The following is a 15,505-nucleotide window of genomic DNA, read 5'->3' as shown; positions in this document are numbered from 1 at the left end:
GTCTTGTTGCGGGGCCAGAAATGCAGATAAATCCATCGGAGATTCATTGAGGCGGTGTGGAGGCTAATGAACCCGTGGATCTGCTCAAGACGAAGGTACTTGAGCATAGTACAGCTGCGGAGCAGGTGCTCCATAGCCTGCTTCGAGATGCCAACATCGAAGAGGTCGAGCTGCTTGAGTTGAGGGAGAAGAAGGGCAGGCGCGGCATTAATATGGGGAAGATAGCAGGAGCTGAAGCTGGCACGACGCAACGTTGGCATGAGGCGGAGCGCGGACGGCGGCAGAGGGTGACATTGTCCAGCTTCAAAGCTGAGCTCCTCGAGCTCATCTAGGGCGGGGCATAAGAACCACTCGTCGAACTTGGCTTGGACCTTGCAGTTGGTACTGAACATGCGGATGTCAAGGCGTCTGGCTGGCCCAGGGTGCGATGAAAGGATCTTGGAGACTGTGGCCATGCATTTGCAATCCCCGTCGCAGAGGCAGCTGTCGACGATGAGGTTGAGGGGGACGCGGCGCTAGAGGGGGCGCCACCGCCGGGAGAGCAGGGCGGTCCGCACGGCAGATTTGGTGGGGAGGAGGCCGATGATGATGAGCAGCATGTCATCGGGGAGGCTGCTGATGAAGTCCATGCTCGCTGGATGCGGTTTTGGCTCGAGCCGCCTCCGCTTGTTGGCTGCTCGCCATCCATCTCAACCGGCGGCGACGCCGGTGTACACGTGTGTTGGTGTGTGTTGTGTGCTGGCCTACTAGGTGTGCGCGAGTACGTCCTTCACGCGGAAGAAATGTGTCCTCAATGCGCCCTCAATTTACTAGCGTGCGGCGTGCTACCCCGAGTGGTTTCAACTTTGTTTACTTCACCGCGTGTCAGATGGGCCTCTAGTTTACTTATTTTCACCCACTGCCACATGGGACAACACACAAAGATAGAGAACACGAGCTGACAAGGCAGCATGTGGACTGGTTGACCGGTCAACTAAACAATATACAGAGCTATACGCTGACACAATGAGTGTATGATCCGTCGGTATAGAGAGTTTGAATGAGAGGGGAGGCCCATGAGAGATAGCAAAGAGAGAAAGAGCTACTCCCTCCGTTCGATAATGTAGTGCCAACATTTTTTTAAAGTCAAACTTTTGAAACTTTGACCATGTTTATAAAGAAATTACTTATATCTACAATACCGAAGATAAATGATAGTATTAAGTAAGTACATGTTGTGATGAATCCAATGATTGTTCCAGATGTAAATGTTTTTCTCCACATATACCTGGTCAAACTTTTATGAGGTTTGACTTTTCAAAACATCCATATGCTTATGGATGTGAGAGTCCTAACTAGGGAGAGAGAGAGAGAAATAGAAAGAGTGAGTGAAAAAAGTGTGTGTGCGTGTGTGAAAGAGACATGGACAACACACGATAAAAGTAGAGAAAAGGCATGTGTGTCTTATGCAAACATATCACACATGAATCTTCGACAACGGAAGCAAGGTGAGGAGATAGTGTGTGGTTGTGTGCAACCGAGAGAGAAAGACCCCTAGCGTGTGGCCAAGAGGGGTCTGACAAACAAGGGAGAGAGGTCGAGTGAGACGTACGGAGAAAATGCAGACATAGGGAGGAGAGAGTGTATGTTTGTCATAGAGAGATCCCCTGGAGATCGTGATGGGACTACATGGGTGGGAGATCAAGTGACAAGGTGTGTGCGCGATAGAAGATACCCCGAGAGATATCGAGATAGACATATGGATGGAAGAATACAATACGTGTGTTCCAGATGGCTAGTGAGAGATAATCATACTTAGGGGGGGAGTGCGTGCACCTATGATGGAGTGAGGGATTATGGTACTTAGGGGGGGTGCGTGTCACATAGAGAGAGAACAAGGGCGGAGAGTGTTGGATGGGTCTATATGCAGCGCGAGCGAGACATGTGTATGTGTGAACCAGGGAGATATAAAGTTTGAGAGAGATAGAGGAGCCCCAATAAGGCTGAGTGGTGCGTCAGATAGCTGAGAGGGGGAAAGAGATATTCCATCTTCTCGATAATGTCGTGCATGTAAATTTTTTAGAAGTCGAACTTCGGAAACTTTAATCAGGTTTACGCAAAATGTTATTTATATCTACAATACCAAAGATACATCATATGAAACTACATCTCATGATGAATCTAATGGTATATGTTTGCCATTCTAGATGTAAATGTTTTTCTCCACGTACATGGTCCAACTTTTTGATGTTTGACTTTTCAATAAATCTATATGCTATGGACCGAAGAGAGTGCCTAAGTCGAGAGAGATCAAGTGCGTGTGAAGGAGAATGAGTGAGTGTGCAAAAAAAGCATGTGTGTGAAAGAGAAAGGGACAACAAATGATAAATTAGAGAGAGAGTGTGTGTTTTTCGTTTCTTATGCAAACATATCACACACGCATCTCCGAGATAGAAAAGCGAGGTGAGGACATACACGAAGATAGCTAGTGCGTGATTGTTTGAAATGGAGAGAGACACCCCTATAGCACATGTCCAATAGAGGTCTGGCCAACATGGAACAAAGGTCGAGAGGGACACATGGAGAACATGGACGCATGGGGAGGGAGAGAGGGTGTGTTGGTGATAGAGAAATCCCCTCGAGATCGTGAGGTGACTATATGGGTGGGAGATCGAGGGAGGTGCGTGCGTGATAGAAAGATGCCCCGAGAGAAATCGAGATATACCATGCACATGTTTGTGATGGAGACTAAGATTAGATAGTCATACACATATAGGGGAGGTCTGCGTGTGCCTACATTTGAGTGAGACACCATCATACTTGGCTAGGCATGAGATTGTGTGTGAGTGTGTGAGATGAAGAGAGAACGAGGGAGAGAGATAGAGTTTTAGATAGTTCTATCGAGTGCGAGTGAGATATGCATGTGTATGTGTGACCCAGGTAGATGGAGAGTTTGAGAGAGAGATAGAGAGAGAGAGGGAAGAAATCCGAGACAACAAAGTGGTGCATGAGAGAGTTAGGGGCAACGAGCCAAGGAATTTGTGTGCGTATGATGAGTGCACCCAAGATATTTAGCTTGGACTAGAGAATCATACATAGTGTGTGAGAGAGACCTATAGATGGAGTATATATGCATGCAAACTAGAAAGACCCCCCCACACACACACACACAAAGAGAGAGCAGGAGTCCGGAAGAGGGGGAGGTCGCGTTCTATGCATCAAAGACTGATATAAACCATGTTTCAATATATACTTGCATTCAAGTATTTAAATTGGAGAACATGGTGTCTGCAATCCACACATGAACGGAGATATGCGTATAACAAGTTCATTAATTTTACTTTCAACATGTTCATGGAGTACTATAATAATGTACAACATGCTACTCGATTGGGGAGTTCAATTTTGGATTTAGTTCGCTATTTTGACCTGGTGAACGAGCTATTTCATTGAATCGAGATATTTCATATTGGGTTTGATTCCCATTTTTGAGTGGGTCAACTATTTGTCATATAGTAAATCGCTAGCAACCAGCATGTAAAAAACACATTACTCTCGAACATCATCTCTCCATCTAGAAAAGAAGTGGCAAGCTAATATTTCAAAATTTGATTCAAATCGACTTGGTAAGGTAGACGTGGATGCTCGTTCTCTCAAAATCTGAACGAACTGTTAAACACCCTCTGCTCGGTGGAATTCGCCCGAGCAATTAAATGAGAGACGCGAAATTACCAACCTATGTTGGACACACATCAATTGGCCCGTTGTACATCGAGGGTAGGTTCGTAACTTTATCCAAGCGCGCCTTCTCCTCGGCCAAAATGACATGTGCCGAATAATTCATAAACCATGGTCGGCAAAACACCCTCTCCTCACCCAAAATAGCTCACGCCCACTATTTCAAAACATGCTCTCCTCGCCCGAAATTGCTCGCGCCCACTATATTTGAAAACACGCCCTCCTCGCTCGTGCCCACTATATTTCAAAACACGCCCTCCTCGCCCGAAATCGCTCACGCCCACTATTTGGGAGAAGCAAAGTTACTGTACTATCCCCGACCCCCAGTACACAGACCCAAGCCGAGAAGCCTAAAGGCGGGGGTAGAACTGTAACTCCCCCTCACATTTCAAACAAATGCGTCCGTAAGACATGGTTCCCCCTCCCAATTCCCCATCCATACCTCGTGGGCGCCAAATCACCTTCTCCCCGGAAGCTCCCTTCTCCCGGGCCGCGAAACCTGAGCCCCTCCTCCATGGCGCCCCCACCGCACCAAATTCACAGCCACCCTCCTCTCTAATCCCGGAGACGGTGCCCATTTGCCGTCGTGCACTGGGCCGTGTGCCTCTTACTTTGTGCTGCCAGAGTTGCCTCGACGACTGATACGTCTCCAACGTATCTATAATTTTTGATTGCTCCATGCTATATTATCTACTGTTTTGGACTATATTGGGCTTTATTTCCACTTCTATATTATTTTTGGGACTAACCTATTAACCGGAGGCCCAGCCCAGAATTGCTGTTTTTGCCTATTTCAGTGTTTCGGATAAACAGAATATGAAACGGAGTCCAAACGGAATAAAATCTTCGGAAACGTGATTTTCTCACCGAACCTGATCCAGGAGACTTGGACCCTAATGCAAGGGATCAAAGAGGTGGTCACGAGGGTGGGGGGCGCCCCCCTAGGGCGCGCCCCTGCCTTGTGGGCCCCTCGGTGCTCCACCGACGTACTCCTTCCTCCTATATATACACACATACCCCCAAACGATCAGAACAGGAGCCAAAAACCTAATTCCACCGCCGCAACTTTCTGTATCCACGAGATCCCATCTTGGGGCCTATTTCGGAGCTCCACCAGAAGAGGGCCGTCATCACGGAGGGCTTCTACATCATCCTAGCCCCTCTGATGAAGTGTGAGTAGTTTACCTCAGACCTTCGGGTCCATAGTTAGTAGCTAGATGACCTCTTCTCTCTCTTTGAATCTCAATACAAAGTTCTCCCCCTCTCTTGTGGAGATCTATTCGATGTAATTTTCTTTTTGCGGTGTGTTTTTGAGACCGATGAATTGTGGGTTTATGATCAAGTCTATCTATGAATAATATTTGAATCTTCTCTTAATTCTTTTATGCATGATTGGTTATCTTTGCAAGTCTCTTCGAATTATCCGTTTGGTTTGGCCAACTAGATTGGTAGTTCTTGCCATGGGAGAAGTGCATAGCTTTGGGTTCGATCTTGCGGTGTCCTTACCCAGTGGCAGAAGGGGCAGCAAGGCACGTATTGTATCGTTGCCATCGAGGATAACAAGATGGGGTCCATTTCATATTGCATGAATTTATCTCTCTACATCATGTCATCTTGCTTAAAGCGTTACTCTGTTTTTAACTTAATACTCTAGATGCATGCTGGATAGCGGTCGATGAGGGGAGTAATAGTAGTAGATGCAAAATCGTTTCGATCTACTTGTCACGGACGTGATGCCTATATACATGATCATGCCTAGATATTCTCATAATTATGCACAATTCTATCAATTGCTCAACAGTAATTTGTTCACCCACTGTAGAATACTTATGCTCTTGAGAGAAGCCACTAGTGAAACCTATGGCCCCTGGGTCTATTCTCATCATATCAATCTCCATCACTTTTATATTGTTTTGCTATTTACCTTGCTTTTACTTTTTACTTTGCATCTTTATATCAAAAATACCAAAAATATTCTATCTATCATATCTCACTCTCGTAAGTGACCGTGAAGGGCTTGACAACCCCTAATCGCGTTTGTTGCGAGTAGCTATCGCTTTGTGTAGGTATGAGGGACTTGAGCATGGGCTCCTACTGGATTGATACCTTGGTTCTCAAAAACTGAGGGAAATACTTACGCTACTCTGCTGCATCATCCCTTCCTCTTCGGGGAAAACCAACGCAAGCTCAAGACGTAGCAAGAAGGATTTCTGGCGCCGTTGCCGGGGAGTCTGTGCAAAAGTCAACATACCAAGTACCCATCACAATCCTTATCTCTCGCATTACATTATTTGCCATTTGCCTCTCGTTTTCCTCTCCCCCCAATTCACCCTTGCCGTTTTATTCGGCCTCTCTCTCTATCCTCTCTCTCTATTTGCCTCTTTTACCCGTTTGCTTTTGTGTTGCTCGTGTGCTAGTTTGTTTGCTTGTCGTCATGGCTAGTCTCATATCTTCTCCGTTGTCTCCCGAGAGTGAAGTTCTAAATTAGAGGGAGAAAATCTAAAAGATGCTTGGTATAGGATTTGCAATGCTCAAAATAGATCTACCAGGAAGCAATCCACCTTAGTTCTTCTCCGCAAATTTTATGTAGGTATTAATCCTTGGAATAGATATATCCTCGATACCATTACCGGAGGGAACTTCTTGGGTAGCCATACTTTTGATTCTTATAATGCTATGTTAGATTTATTTGGCTCACCACCTCTTTTGGTTAATGGAACCATGTTAACGTTGGAGCATGTTATGCAAAGACTTGAAATTATTGAAAATAAAGTTGCTACTATTGAATCAATTGAAAATCTAGATAAAAAGATCCACAATCAAATCACTCAATATGGATCTAAGGTAGGAATGACTTTGAAAAATATTAAGGAAAAGGAACCCATCGTTTATGAGAAGATGAACTTAGATTCTACTAGAATTGATAAACTTGAGGGTATCATTAAAAATTTGGGAACCACTTTTTCTTCCATAAAGAATACTCCTAGTCCTCCTACTAAAATTGCCAAGCTCATGTATGTTCCTAAAAATAAGGGTGAATCATCTAGTAAGGAAACTGCTGATCTTAAATCTATAAGTATTCATCCCAATCTTTTTGCTATCATTAAAGAACCATTTATTACAAATGAATTTTTTGATCTTTTGCCTAAAAGTTTGATAATTAATAAAAATAAAGAGATTCCTAAAGGTGGTATATGCCTAATTGAAGAATTTCCTACCAAAGATGGCAATACCTAGATCTATCCTTGCTTGTTATGCCTAGCTAGGGGCGTTAAACGATAGCGATTGTTGGGAGGCAACCCAATTTTATTTTTATTCCTTGATATTTGCTCCTGTTTAGTAATAAATAAATTATTTAGCCTCTGTTTAGGTTGTGTTTTTTGTGTTTAATTAGTGTTTGTGCCAAGTAGAACCGTTGGGAAGACTTGGGAAAAGTCTTGTTGAACTTGCTGTAAAAAACAGAAACTTTAGAGCTCACGAGAACTGCTGACATTTTTATTTTAAGAGTGATATTTAGTTAATTCTTTTTGCAGATGATTAATAGATAAATTCCTCACGTCAAGCAATTTATTTTAGAATTTTTGGGGTTCAGATCTTGCGCTAGATACAGATTACTACAGACTGTTCTGTTTTTGACAGATTCTGTTTTTCGTGTGTTGTTTGCTTATTTTGATGAATCTATGGCTAGTAAAATAGTTTATAATCCATAGAGAAGCTGGAATACAGTAGGTTTAACACCAATATAAATAAATAATGAGTTCATTACAGTACCTTGAAGTGGTCTTTTGTTTTCTTTCGCTAACGGAGCTCACGAGTTTTCTATTTTGAGTTTTGTGCTGTGAAGTTTTCAAGTTTTGGGTGAATTCTTTTGATGGATCATGGAACAAGGAGTGGAAAGAGCCTAAGCTTGGGGATTCCCATGGCACCCCCAAGATAATCCAAGGACACCAAAAAGTTAAAGCTTGGGGATGCCCCGGAAGGCATCCCCTCTTTTCGTCCACTTCCATCGGTAATTTACTTGAAGCTATATTTTTATCCAGCAACATGATATGTGTTTTGCTTGGAGCGTCTTGTATTATTTGTGTCTTTTTTTGCTAGTATACCACAATCATCCTTGCTGTACACACCTTTTGACAGAGCCATGCATGAATTAAAATTTGATAGAATACTCTATGTGCTTCACTTATATCTTTTGAGCTAGATAATTTTGCTCTATGTGCTTCACTTATATATTTTGAGCTAGATAATTTTGCTCTATGTGCTTCACTTATATCCTTCGAGCTAGATAATTTTGCTCTATGTGCTTCACTTATATCTTTTGAGCTAGATAATTTTGCTCTATGTGCTTCACTTATATCCTTTGAGCTAGATAATTTTGCTCTATGTGCTTCACTTAGATCTTTTAGAGCACGGTGGTGGATTTGTTTTAAAGAAACAATTGATCTCTCATGCTTCACTTAAATTAATTTGAGAGTCTCTTAATAGCATGGTAATTTGCCTAATAATAATATGCTTGGTATTCTAGATTTGTGAAACTTTCTTTTGAGTATGTTGAATACTAAGAAAAGATTGAAGCATGATAATTGTTTTGAGATATGGAGGTGATAATATTAAAGTCATGATAGTTGAGTAGTTGTTAATTTAAATAATACTTGTGTTGAAGTTTGTGATTCCCGTAGCATGCACGTATGGTGAACCGTTATGTGATGAAGTCGGAGCATGATTTATTTATTGATTGTCTTCCTTATGAGTGTCGGTCGGGGACGAGCGATGGTCTTTTCCTACCAATCTATCCCCCTAGGAGCATGCGCGTAATACTTTGCTTTGATAACTTCTAAATTTTTGCAATAAGTATATGAGTTCTTTATGACTAATGTTGAGTCCATGGATTATATGAACTCCCACCCTTCCACCCTTGCTAGCCTCTCTAATACCGCGCAACTTTCGCCGGTATCATACACCTACCATATACCTTCCTCAAAACAGCCACCATACCTACTTATTATGGCATTTCCATAGCCATTCCGAAATATATTGCCATGCAACTTTCCACCATCTAGTTCATCATGACACATCCATCATTGTCATATTGCTTAGCATGATCATGTAGTTGACATAGTATTTGTGGTAAAGCCACCGTTCATAATTCTTTCATACTTGTCACTCGTGATTCATTGCATATCCCAGTACACCGCCGGAGGCATTCATATAGAGTCATACTTTGTTTTAGTGTTGAGTTGTAATCATTGAGTTGTAAATAAATAGAAGTGTGATGATCATCATTATTAGAGCATTGTCCCATTGAGGAAAGAATGATGGAGACTATGATTCCCCCACAAATCGGGATGAGACTCCGGAAAAAAAAAAAAAAAAATAAAAGAGGCCAAAGAAGCCTAAAAAAAAGAGAAAGGTCATAAAAAAGAAAAGGCTCAAATAAAAAAAATGAGACAAAAAGAGAGAAGGGACAATGTTACTATCCTTTTACCACACTTGTGCTTCAAAGTAGCACCATGATATAGCAAGTCTCATATATTGTGCTTCAAAGTAGCACCATGTTATTCATATAGAGAGTCTCATATGTTGTCACTTTCATATACTAGTGGGAATTTTACGTTATAGAACTTGTCTTGTATATTCTAATGATGGGCTTCCTAAAATTGCCCTAGGTCTTCGTGAGCAAGCAAGTTGGATGCACACCCACTAGTTTCTTTTGTTGAGCTTTCATACATTTATAGCTCTAGCGCATCCGTTGCATGGCAATCCCTACTCACTCACATTGATATCTATTGATGGGCATCTCCATAGACCATTGATATGCCTAGTTGATGTGAGACTATCTTCTCCTTTTTTGACTTCTCCACAACCACCATTCTATTCCACCTATAGTGCTATATCCATGGCTCACGCTCATGTATTGCGTGAAGATTGAAAAAGTTTTGAAAAAGTTAGAGTATGAAACAATTGCTTGGCTTGTCATCGGGGTTGTGCATGATTTAAATACTTTCTGTGGGGAAGATGGAGCATAGCCAAACTATATGATTTTGTAGGGATAACTTTATTTGGCCATGTTATTTTGAGAAGACATAATTGCTTTGTTAGTATGATTGAAGTATTATTATTTTCTATGTCAATATAAACTTTTGTCTTGAATCTTTCTAATCTGAATATTCATACCACAATTAAGAAGATTTGGATTGAAATTATGCCAAGTAGCACTCCGCATCAAAAATTCTATTTTTATCATTTACTTACTCGAGGACGAGCAGGAAAGCTTGGGGATGCCTGATATGTGTAACGCCCCGAGACCGATGTGCCAGGTGTCTTCCAGCTATTCGTCGTTGTTGCCATGTCATTCGCTTGCATGTTGCATATTGTCATGTCATCATGTGCATTGCATCATCATGTTTTCAAAACTTGCATTCGTCCGGGTTCTCCGAGTTCTCTCCGTTGTCCGTTCTGAGCCCAACCACACTTGCACGCGCCCGCGGCATGTCCGAAATAGTATTTTATAAGTGGTTGGAAAATGTTCTCGGAATGGGATGAGAGTTGACGTGTGGTCTTATTATAGTGCAGATAGACCGCCTGTCAAGTTTCAACGCATTCGGAGATCGTTTGACGCCCCAACGGATAACTATAGTGGCATTATAGCCGGTCTAACGTCGGACGTTTTCGGTCTGCGGAAACAGATGCCGGGCCCCCTCTCTCTCTTCTCCCCCTCACAGTCTCGCCACAGCCCACCTAGTCCATCCTCCTTCCCCTCTTGGCTTTCGGAGTTGTCCTATGCGACCGCATGGTCCGAAACCCTCTCTGCTCAGTGCATCAAACCCCCTCGCGCGCGCGTCCGAAAAGTTGTCCTGGACCCGACCCGGACTGTCGCCACCGTTGTGTCCGGATCATCCCCAAACATCTACAAAACGTCACCGTTTTCTTATTTGGCCCCCTAACCTATTTATCCGGGACCGTCCGTTTACGATCCAAGGGATCCGTTAGCCCCTAACCTATTTCACCCAATCAACGCCTCCTTCCCTTCTCCCTTTTCATCCACCACCAAATCCATCCCCAGCCATCCTCTGCTCCCTCCGCAGCCAGCGCAGCCTCCTCGTCCCGTGCCGCTCGGGGACTCCAAGCCCCTCGATCTAGTCGTCCGGGAGGACGTCGGTCCTCGCCGCCGCGTCGTGCTACCTTCCGCGGAACTGCAGCCTTCATCAGTGACCCTGCATCGACCGCCCCTCTCCTCCTCGAGCTCCTCTTCGGCGACCCTCGTCGACAGCGAGCTCCAGCAGGACCCTGTGGCCTCCTCTCCCCTCTACTTGAACCGGCCGCAAGCAACACCACCAGCAGGAGCGCCACGCCCCGCCTTCCTCCACCTCGCCTGTCCTCTGTACAGGATCCGACGACCTCGCCCGCGCCCCGTCTTCCTCCTCATCGCGTGGATCCAGGAGGCTCGACGCCCAACAGCTCGCCTCCGCCCTGTTCCTGGCCGGATCCCGCCGCCGCGTTGCCGCTCCTCGCCCACAGCTCCGCCCAGTCGCCGCCATCTTCTTCCCGGAGGTCCACCGGCACTGCAAGTCCCGCTGCGCCTGCTTCCTCTCGTCAAAGATGAACGAGTGCTCGCCCGCTCGCGTTGACTGCGCCCCTTCCACCTCCTTGTCGATCCAGCCAGTCCAGAGGCCTACTTGCCCTGCCTTCCTCCGACTGGGCCAGGCCCAGGGTGAGCTGCCCCTCCAGCGCCCCTCCTTGTGTTTTTTTCTTTGGTTGGGCCAGCAGATTTTGGCCCGTTGATGTTTTTTTCACTGGCTGCAATTTTAGCTTTATCCAGGGAACGTTAGTTTTGCAGAAAACCCCTTGAGCTTCATGCATACAATAACTTAAAAACCATGCATATTTTGTAACAACATTATATATGAGAAATGCTTAGAATTATGTGTAGGTTAATTATATGCCACTGTCATCCATGTTTAAAATGTCTAAAAATGATGTTTGTTTAAATTTTGCTCCTATGTCATGCTAAAATGCTTTATTTCATAACTAAATAACCGTAGCTCGGTTTTAATTAATCTTTATATGTAATTGGGGTAGAAAAATGCCTAGTTTAACATGGTGGCATCACTTTGCATGTTTAACAACTCTAAAATGGTGATTAGGGCAGTACAACACCAAATCTAAAATATGCATATGGGGATTTACCGGAATTTGTTGTTCGTTGTTTCCGGCCTCATTTAACCTTGACTAGATAGGTAGTTTTATTTTGCTTCACCCTCTTGCCATGTTTAACAGCATTTAATATTGTTGGGTACATAAACGAGATCAAACTAAATAACTTGTCGTGGTGTTTCGTCAATATGCAACTCGTTGCATATTGAGCTCCACTTAATTTGTAGGGTTGCTTGTGCACTTTGCCATGCCATGCTTCTTTAAACCGGACATGCATCATACTTGATTGTGCATCATGCCATGTTCATGTAGTGGTTGTTTACTATGTTGTTTGCTTCTTTCCGGTGTTGCTTCTTCGGATTGGTTCCGATAACGTTGTGTGTGTGAGGGTCCAGTCGACTACGTCCGTTTGTCTTCTTCATGGACTCGTTCTTCTTCCTTTCGGGATTTCAGGCAAGATGACCATACCCTCGAAATCACTTCTATCTTTGCTTGCTAGTTGATCGCTCTTTTGCTATGCCTATGCTGTGATACCTACCACTTGCTTATCATGCCTCCCATATTGTTGAACCAAGCCTCTAACCCACCTTGTCCTAGCAAACCGTTGTTTGGCTATGTTATCGCTTTGCTCAGCCCCTCTTGTAGCGTTGTTAGTTGCAGGTGAAGATTGAAGTTTGTTCCTCGTTGGAACATGGATATTTTGTTGGGATATCACAATATCTCTTATTTAATTAACGCATCTATATACTTGGCAAAGGGTGGAAGGCTCGTCCTTATGCCTGGTGTTTTGTTCCACTCTTGCCGCCCTAGTTTCCGTCATATCGGTGTTATGTTCCCGGATTTTGCGTTCCTTACGCGGTTGGGTTATAATGGGAACCCCTTGTCAGTTCGCCTTGAATAAAACTCCTCCAGCAAGGCCCAACCTTGGTTTTACCATTTGCCACCTAGCCTTTTCTTTCCCGTGAGTTCTGTAGACTCAAGGGTCATCATTATTTTAACCCCCTGGGCCAGTGCTCCTCTGAGTGTTGGTCCAACCTGTCAGCCGCCGGTGGCCACCAAGGGCAACTCTGGGCTGGCCTACCGGAAGTTTGGACAGTCCGGTGTGCCCTGAGAACGAGTGGCTTTGCTGGTCTTGTTTTACCATTGTCGAAATGTCTTGTTACCGGGATTCCGAGTCTGATTGGGTCTTCCTGGGAGAAGGAATATCCTTCGTTGACCGTGAGAGCTTGTGATGGGCTAAGTTGGGACACTCCTGCAGGGATTTTAACTTTCGAAAGCCGTGCCCGCGGTTATGGGCAGATGGGAATTTGTTAATGTCCGGTTTTAGAAAACCTGAAGTTGACCTTAATTAAAATACACCAACCGCGTGTGTAACCGTGATGGTCTCTTCTCGACGGAGTCCGGGAAGTGAACACGGTGTTGGAGTTATGCTTGACGTAGGTTGTTCTAGGATCACTTCTTGATCATAGTTGTTCGACCGTGCTTTGCCTTCTCTTCTCGCTCTCTTTTGCGTATGTTAGCCACCATATATGCTAGTCGCTTGCTACAGCCTCACCTCATACCTTTTACCTTACCTACAAGCTTAAATAGTCTTGATCGCGAGGGTGTGAGATTGCTGAGTCCCCGTGACTCACAGATACTTCCAAAACCAGCTTGCTGGTGCCGTTGAACCATGCAGGTGACGCAACCAAGCTCGAGGAGGAGCTCGATGAAGATCTTGTCCTTTGTGTTGTTTCGTTCTAGTTGATCAGTAGTGGAGCCCAGTCGGGACGATCGGGGATCTGTGTAGCATTTGGGGTAGTCTTCTTTTATTTTGGTTCCGTAGTCGGACCTTGATTGTATCTAGATGATGTAATGATTTATTCATGTATTGTGTGAAGTGGCGATTGTAATCCAACTATGTATCTCTTTCCCTCATGTATTACATGCGTTGTGTGAAGATTACCTCACTTGCGACATTGCTTTCAATGCGCTTATGCCGCTAAGTCGTGCTTCGACACGTGGGAGATATAGCCGCATCGAGGGCGTTACAAGTTAGTAATCAGAGCCTTCCCCGACTTAGGAGCCCCCCTGCTTGATCGAATCATTGGCGTTTTTGAGTCTAGAAAAATGTTTTGAGTCATTTAGGATTATATATATATATATATATATATATATATATATATATCGGAGAGTAGGATTCTTTTTACTCCCCAGTCCCTTCGTCGCTCTGGTGAGGCATCCTGACGTAGACTTTTGACTCTTCTCTTCTCAAATTTCACTAATTTGTTTTTTAGGATCACGCAGGTATCTGGGAATCGTTCCAATGGTTTTGTGACGAGAACATTGTTCTTGGTGCCTCCTGTCATTTAGGGGTTGTGGCAGTGTCTCGGGGAGTTGAGCTCCGAGGTGTTGTCGTCACAATTTTATCGTTGCAGTTCTGGAATACCTGAGTTTAGTTTCACCGACATCGAAAATCTCTTTTATGCAGTTGTTGGTGAGATAACCTCGACGCCACCCAGTACTGGGGCAGGAGTTCGGGAGTATTGCCATAACTCGTATAACAGATGCTTTTCGAAGGTTGAGGTAAACAATTTCCGAAGGTTTCTTGGTTATGTGTTGAAGGATGGATACAGCTGGATGTAGGATTTGTTAGTTTTGGGTGAGATATTATGCTTCCCCTGTATCCCCAACACCTGATTGCATAACTGGAAAATTTCGGGAGTTTATAAGTGGGAATTCAAGTAGCTCCTAGGATATCTTTCCGACAGATGTATGATATGAAATTGGGGTTCGACGTCTAGTGGTCCGCCTATTCACGGTTGGTTTTACAGTGGTCTCGTTGTGTCTTAAAGAGTCCTTGGCTAGGCCGACTTGGGGACGCTTCATATGTCATGTGCACTGCCTTGTACATGATGGTGCTGTACGATCGAGCCTGTGTAGTCCCAACCACGAAAACTTCGGATGTTCCGGCTTATTTCGCAAGCCAATCCTTTGTTTTGTTTTGAGTTGTGGTATTCGAGTTGCTTCAATGTCACATGTTGATTCCACACCTTTCCTAAGTGGTATTCTCATATTCCTATGTGAATACTAATCCTTCTTGATAATCGAGATTGGCATGCCAATCTTGTTCAACCGGTTTGTCTCTCTTCAAGTGGATCCGATCACATCAACATTCGCAAGATCAATTATCAGTTCTTTTCAACGGTGTTTACTTCATCCGTCTTCAAGTTGCCTTTGTTTTCCCACCCTCCCTCCCTTTGTTTCTTCAAGGACTCAGATTTCTTCATCAAGTATCCATTTTATTGATGGGAAGTCTCTCCATTCTTTGCCGTCAATGTTCTTACCCGGTGATTCTCATGAAGATTCTAACGGAGCTTCAAGGTTATCACTCTTCACTCGTTTTCTTCCCCGGTGGATTCAAATCAAGCTTTGGTGTTGATCATATCCTTTTTTTCCTCGTTTCAAATACCTTCTCATGCCGGTGCACCTCATATTCATTCACTTCTCGCTATTTAATTGTTCCGGAGTGCTCAAGATACCTCGAAGATTCGTGTTTTCCAGTCTGCATTCATTCAAGATCTTTCGAGGTTATTATCTCATTCAAGTCATTTAATTCAACCGGTGCAACCTCTCTTTTAAATCATTTCAACGG

The sequence above is a fragment of the Triticum urartu genome, chromosome 3 (genome assembly GCF_003073215.2).
Source record: "Triticum urartu cultivar G1812 chromosome 3, Tu2.1, whole genome shotgun sequence".
NCBI lineage: Eukaryota > Viridiplantae > Streptophyta > Magnoliopsida > Poales > Poaceae > Triticum > Triticum urartu.
Note: the sequence above shows the minus strand (reverse complement) of the source record.